Below are 7,710 nucleotides of genomic sequence, written 5' to 3' on the forward strand. Positions count from 1 at the left end.
TGAGGAATTATCACTCTGTCCTCGGCATCTAGCATGTGCTGGTCTGAAGGGCTGGGTCCCTCAATGGTCAGGCTTTTGAGCCCAGGATTGCAGACAGACCTGCAAGAGGTTAGCCTGCTCTCGTGGGAGGTTCCTGGGACATGGCACTTGAGGGCTGGGACCAATAAAGCCCTAGCCAAACCAAGACACACCGGTCACCCTAAATGGCAGTGTTGAATACAGACCCAGCCCTTTGCCCCCAGGGAGCTCACAGATTATAGGTCAGTAAAGGAATGAAAGGATATGAAGCCAGGTGGGTGGTACAGGAGAAGAAGCGGGGCTGGCACTGTGCTGAGCCAGGGTGGTGGCCAGTGTTGGCCTGGATACTCAGGAAGGGCTTCCAATGCATGGGCACCTGAGCAAGGCTGCAAATGCAAAGCTAGAAAGAGACTCGTACATGTGAGTGCCCGGGAGAAAGCACACTCGGCCAGCTCAGCCCTCGAGCAGGGGCAGAGAAAAAGAGATGCGGTCAGAGAACCAGGACACACAGGGCCTGGGAGGCGAGCTGGAGTAGATTCTAAGGTAGAATTCTTGGAAGGTTTGAGGCCAGATAAAGCATCACCTGTTATATGTTTGGCATTGCTTGATAAATATTTTGTAAGGATTTCTCTAGCTGCTATGTGGAAAAAGAGTGTCAGGTAGAAGCAGGAAAATAATTAAGATTCTATTATAATAATTTGGAGGACAGAGTTCATATCATAGAGAGAGAGTGTGTGTATGTAGGGCCATAGGCAAGCCCATGCTTAGCCATCCCAGTCATTAAGAGGGGAGAAACTCCTTAAAAAGAACTTAACTTCTGTTAGTCTTTAATCTTTGCTATAGATTGGGGATTAACAATTTTTGAACATTAAATAAAATAGCATGAATTAAAATGATGAATCAAGTGCCTGGAGTTCTGTTTTAAAAACTGTAAAATCCCATAGGAATTGAAACGTTGTGTCAGGGCCTGAGGAACTAGCTCAATGGTCTAGGCACCTGCCTGGCAAGCACAAGGACTCAGGTTCAGTCCCTGGAATGACGTGCCATACCAGGCGCACCTTACTAGCCCTGAAACCAGGCATGGTGACACACACATGTAATCTGAGCACTGGGGAGGCTGAGACAGGAGGATCGCTGTGAGTCCAAACTGTGTAGCGAGACCCTATACCCAATAAATACATAAAATGAAAAGAAAAAAAATTTAAATAGAAATGTTCAGTCTTCTGATATATGTACATATATATATATATATATATATATATATATTTTTTTTTTTAACACCCTTTGGTACTTTAGGGAAGGGTCTACAGGGTGTTCAGGGTCTCACTACTAAATCGGACTCGTAGTGATCCACCTGTTTACAGCCTCCCAAGAGCTGAGATTATAGGAGTGCGCCACCACACCCAGTCTCAGTGGTCGTCTCAGCAAGCCCCAGGGGCAGGGCTGGCACAGCAGGCCCAAGGATCGAACCCCTGACCCCTGCACCTGCTCACAGGTGCTTTAATCCACTGAGCTATTTGGCTGGCCCTGAGTCTTCTGATTCTTAAAGGCAATGACTAGCCACCACAGTTAATTGTAGCACTTACTCAAGACACACATGTACATTCTGCTGGCCCAGTGAGCATGTATGTGAGTTCTTATTACAATCAAAACCTTTAGTGGTTTCCTGGGTGTGCTTGGCTCTTCTGTGCTGCTGTCTCTTTGCCCCTATGGTTTCCTGTGCCCAGAAGGCAATTCCTTCTGTCCCAGGCCTGTCCCACTGCACCATTTAGTGCAGACACACTACCTACTGAGATGTCCTTGGAGCTTGTGTCCCAACAGGGTCAGCTGCTGCTTCCACACTGTTTTCCTGGAACCTGGCATTCAATTCTGACTCTACTATATGCCATCAGCTTTTCTGATAATTACTTTCCCACGCTCTGGGAAAGGTATACCTTTCTCTTAGTAAGAAAACTTTAAAGAGTAGAGGGAAGAGGTAGTGCTTACTTCACCTTGGCTATGCAGAGACATGCCCCTGACTATGTAACTTAGTCCCCAGCATCTAGTGGGGACCTTGGGCAGCACTCATGGATCAAGAGAGACAGGACTGTGTCTAGAACTCCGATCTCTCTTCTACCACTGGGGCAAGTGACAGGAACACCATGATGCAGGAAGAGAGGTCTGGAAGGCAGACTTGAGATCAAAACTGGGTTCTGGGGCTGGGAAGATAGCTCAGTACAGTAAGCCATTGCCTAGCAAGCTCAAGGGCCTGAGTTTAAGCCCCAGTACCACAAAAAAAAAAAAAAAAAAAAAAAAAAACCTGGGTTCTGCTGTGCCCTAAGCTCTGTGGTGTCACCAGCTCTCAGCGTCCATCTCAGTCTGTATCAGTTACTGATTGTTGTGTCTCAAATCCCCAAGAAACTTGACAGCACTAAACAACAATCCCTCCTTACTTCACTCGATTTAGCATGGTCTACAGCTCCCTGAAAGCCTGCCCCAGTGTAGGATCGAGGAATGTTGTAGGAGGCTTTTGCCCCTCCTCTCAGAGACCTCAGTGTGAGGCTGCTCCCAGCAGGCCAGTGGGCTTTCCCAGAGCAGAAAAGCAGGAGCTTGCTAGGTGGGAAACCAGGGAAACTAAGGAGATGCTTGGAGACACCAGGTGATCGAGCGATCTGAGAAAGAAACAGGCAGTCGCAACAGAGATTTAATAAACTATTCCCAGAAATGACATAATGATATCCTTTTTATTTTGTGTATGTGTATTTAGAACAGGGTCTACAAGTGTCTACAGGGTCTCACTACATAGATCAGACTTGTAGTGATCCTCCTGTTTTCAGCTTCCCAAGCACTGGGATTACAGGCACGTAACACCACACCCAGTCTCAGTTGCTGTCTCAGCATGCCCTGGGGAGTAATCTTTTTTTTTTTTTTTTTTTTTAGGACCAGGGATTGAACTCAGGACCTTGTGCTTGCCAAGCAAGCACTTATTCTACTATGCTATCTCCCCGGCCCAGACATTCCTTTTCTTTTGCCATCTCTTGCTTCCCCATAGGGTACCTGCCTCCTGCCAAGAAGTCAGCTTTGAAGGGCCGTCTTAGAGGCCTACCCCACCGTGAGTTACCTCATGACTGTAGGAGTGAAAGCTCATCTTGTCTGTGCCTCCGCTGCCTCCAGCTCCCCTAACTCCTGGACGAGGTCTGGAGTGCAAGGCCCTCACAGCTTTCCCACCTCTCTCCCCTCCTCCTCATTCATGCCTGAAGCACCAACTCTCTTGAGCTTCTGGCTTCCAGCCTTCATCCATGCCACTCCTGCTTGTTGTACCTTAGGCTCACTGTCTTATGCCCCCTTAACAGCTCCTTATGTCTTCAACCATGCTCATGTCCTGCCCAAATCCTGTCAGGCCTGGCCACCTTCCCCAGCTTCCCCAGGAGGCATCCTGGGAGGTGCAGGCCACTGCAGGCCTCCTCAGCAGCCCCTCTGCAGTTAAAGAGCAGACCACCCCATCCACTCCAGGCAGCCAGTGCTTTGGAAGGATTTCCATGGTGCTGGATTTGAGTTGAAACTCTGACTCTGCTGTCCACAGGGAGACGTCAGGAGAACCAAACAAGGACTTAGACATTTATTAAACTCCCAGAGAGCCAGCTGCTGCCTCAGGCACTGTCTCGACGTTGTCTTCTTTCATGATATGCATTTTCCCAGGATCTTAGTTGACTCCTAGAGTTGGGAGTATGTCCCAAATGCCCCCTGTCCTTTCCACAAGATCCTCTGCCCCGTCTCAAGGTCCTTACTTTTATAAAACCTCTTAGGATGAAACTCACTTGTCCTTTAGAAGCTGGGCTACTCTAGGAAAGTAACTTACCTTCTTTAAGTTCAGAAAATTAATGGTGGGCTGGGGAGATATCTCAGTAGAATAAGCACTTGCCTGGCAAATGCAGGGTCCTGAGCTCAATCTCTAGTACTGAAAAAAAAAAAAAAAAAAAAAAAGGAAGAAAGAAAGAAAGATCAAAACTAATGGTATATAACAATAAACACTGGGATGTTATGGACAGGTCATGGGCAAGAGTACTAAGAACTGTATTTAATACCTTGTAGAGGTGATAGATAAGTATTGATTCCCTTTCTTCCCTTGTTTAAGGCTCAAAGCAAATAGTCCCAAACATCAACCCAACTAATTCACCCGAAATTCATTCTTACATCTTCTTTCTCCTACAAAAGCATCCATTTCAAAACTGTTAACATGTAGCTCAGAAATAGAAGTACTGATGAAAGCAGAGCGCATGTCAGGCACACAAGCAGAAGCCGCCCGGTTACACTAGCACTGTGAAGGAAGACTCTGAACTCTCCCAGCTTCACTCTCTACCCACAAAATGGGAAGACTAAAATTGTCTTTAGACAGACGTAGTAACCCAGGATTCCAGAAGAATCTCCAGGCCACAGCATGGCCCACAGTAGCATGAGAAACATGCTGAGCCCTTCTTAGGACACACACACGCCTCTTGTTTTTGTCACTACTTGGGCCTCTTACTTTGGCACCACCCACCCCCACCATTGTGGCCACAGAGAGCATCATCCACATGGAAAAAGACTGCCTCACTAAGGAGGCTCCGTTCTGGGAAACTAGAGAGCCCTGAGCCTCATGTGTCTGGGTTCTGTCACCCAAGCCTGTCCCGTCATCATAAGCTTTACTTCCTCATGAGTGCCCCTGCTTGTAGTGAACAGAGACTGTCTCCTCATTACTCACCCCTTGAAGCTTCATTATTTATGGAGAAAGAGGAGATGCTCTTCAGCCTTTTAAAACTACATTTATTTTATTGTCTTCTGTAATCCTATCATATTTTCAATTACCTACTCCTTTGCTGAGAAATACATTTCCTCTCTTTTGGCCAAAAAAAAAAAAAAAAAAGGCAAATAATTTTACAAAGTAGCTCATAGGTTTCTGTTCTAATGGGAAGCATTCAGTCAGGCAGTCTGTCCTCTGATTTCTTGGAGAATTTATAGAAGAAAGGTAATTTCTTAGTTAACAAAGGATAGCCACTTTTCTCCCTTCCTTGTCAGTTACATGCACAGGGACTCAAAATAATTTGAAATCATATATTATTATTTTTGCCTGAGCTTTGAATGGTTGCAGGAAATAGTCTTTATAAAATGAGTGCTTGCATCAGCTAGTTTATTCTTTCAGTGCAACAATTGAATTCTTTGCCTCAAATCTAGACAAACACCCTCCACCCTCCACCCCCGGCTGCCTGCTTTAGATTTTAAAGCTTCTCAGTGATTATATTCATTTGTTTGTTTTTCCAATTCATCTAATCATCCGAGACAGTAATGGCCAGTGAAAAGTTCGTTCTACGGTAGTTCTGGAGGAAAATCAGCGTTGTGGGCACTAATGGGTCCCCTCGGCTTCTGCGGGGCTCAGCTGGTATCGCCTCCTGCTAGTGACTGCTCCCCGCCGAAGCACTGTCGTCTGTAAACACTGAAGGACCCGTAGCTGAGGTCTGGCTGCAGCACGGCAGGAGGGAGGCCCCGAGGTTCTCACCGGGAGGGAGACACCACAGTCGAAACGCGGCCATGAGGGAGGAAGACCTTGCTGAGGTTCCAGCAAGGAACTCCACTTACAGCGCGCTGCCCGGCCACGCAGGTGCTCCTTGGGACCCTGGACCGGGACAGCCAGAGGCTGAGCAGGCCGGGAAGAGCCCCAGAGCGCCAAGCAACGTAGGAATGTTCTGGCTTGCTGGTCTGCCCGCCTCATGCCAAGCATGAGCGAGCTGACATCAGGGAGAGGAAGGCAGCCACGTGATATATGCTTGTGTAACGTCATGGCCGGGATCGGAGACCTAGGGATTTCCTGCAGCACCGCTCTGCTGCTCCTTGGTTCTTCCTACCCTGGAGAGGAAGGAGTGGAGCGAGACTGAATCAAACCCGAGACCCTCAGGTCTCCTGGCCCAGAATGAGAAACTCAGAGAATGAAAAGTAGCATGAAATGGAGGTTTACCTATAATACTGCGAAGTCCGGGGCAGGGCTGTCCAGCAACAAGTATGCTTGGCAGGGAGAGCTCAAAGCGAGCTCCTCGGGGTCGTGTCCTTGCTCTGCCTGTTTTTATAGCAGTTTTAAGCTAATCAGGGTCTTATCCTTTGTTTTTCGGGGGATGAGCTTGCTGCGAGAGTGGGCTAAGGCATACAGAGCTTTAGGGGTTTTCCAGTGTCAGGAGGCGGGTCTCTAAGAATAACTGCTCTACACCTGTAAAGCTTTCTGTCACGAAGGGCAGTTGCCCGAGACCGGGTGGTCATTTCTATAACCATCACCTGTGCCGAGTTAGTCGCGCTCCACTTATCTTCCGGTCTCCGTTTCTCGCTGCCCCATCCCCACCCCATGTCTCAATCATCTCTGCCATAGGACAGGGAATACCTAAGGCTCTTGTCCTTGCCACTCAAGAGTTGACACATGGTTGGCTAGCTTTGAGGCTTGTTGCTAGGGGTTTGGTTGCTAGGGCCCACAGGGGATTTGGGGTGGTCATGGCAGTCTGTACCAGGAGGGGCAGTGTCACCTGCACAGGAGCAGGTGTCAACACCACAGGCTGTCAGCCTCAAACCACAATGCTGCTTGAAAACTGCTTGCTGTTCATAGTCACACTGAGCCTGCATGAGTTTTCTACCCTCGAAAAAGGACTCACGACTTCTAAGCTTCCCCAGGACTTGTTTTTGAACCTCTAGTCTGCTGTCTGCTATTACTCTCATGTTGAAATTCGATTATAATCATGACGGTTTTGATGGATGGGAACTTGGAGGTGTGGGTAAGTCAGGAGGATGGATGAATGCTTTATCATAGGAGGAGACAGTTCTGGCGGGAGCGGGGCACACCCTGCGCCGTTCCTGCACCTCCCCCTTCCTTTGTCACAGGACAGTGTGGCCTGAAGTTCCTCGCTGGCTCCCTCTCTTCCATCTTGAGGTCCCAACCTCCAGAACTGAAACAAGTAACCTCTACTGTTCATAATGAACCAGTCAGTGGTATTTTGTTACAGCTGCAGAACACAGACCCAGGAGCAGCACAGATCTGACACCTGTCGGGTATGTGAGGCACGGAGCATGCTTCTCTCACTGAATAATCGGCTGGAGCTCAGGCAAGAGAGGAAGAATGGAATGAAGGCAGCTCGCAGCTTTATCCACCATTGTTTCTTTTCTGCAACTTGAATTTCTTCAGTCTTTAGAATAAAGGGGGTGGCCTCAGAGAGTTCCCTTCATGCTGATGAGAAGATATAACCCCAGGGAGGCAGGAAGCTGGTCTGCTAGGTGCTCAGAAGAGGCCCAGGAGGTCAAAGAACGAACAACATAAAGGCCCGGATGGAAGGAGAGCCTAGCCAGTGAGGAAGCATCACCAAGATGCTCACCTAGGGGGAGAAGCAAGACCCCTCACTCAGCCATGAGCTGTGGCCACTCTGGAGGCAGAAGAGATTTGTGGGCAAAGGCAGCGTATGGTCCTGACACTGAAGGAGAGGTGGGCATAGGGACTCCTTGTGCATGGGCCTCATTTCCAAAGAGTAAGGCTTCTCAGACAATGATGGAGAACTTGAGCCTCTTTGACCATAGCCAGTGGCTCCTCCTACCCTTTTGCCTGGCTGGATGCTCTCTTCTTCTTCTTCTTCTTCTTCTTCTTCTTCTTCTTCTTCTTCTTCTTCTTCTTCTTCTTCTTCTTCTTCTTCTTCTTCTCCTCCTCCTCCT

This window comes from Octodon degus, unplaced genomic scaffold (genome assembly GCF_000260255.1).
Source record: "Octodon degus isolate 3935 unplaced genomic scaffold, OctDeg1.0 scaffold00156, whole genome shotgun sequence".
Taxonomy (NCBI): domain Eukaryota; kingdom Metazoa; phylum Chordata; class Mammalia; order Rodentia; family Octodontidae; genus Octodon; species Octodon degus.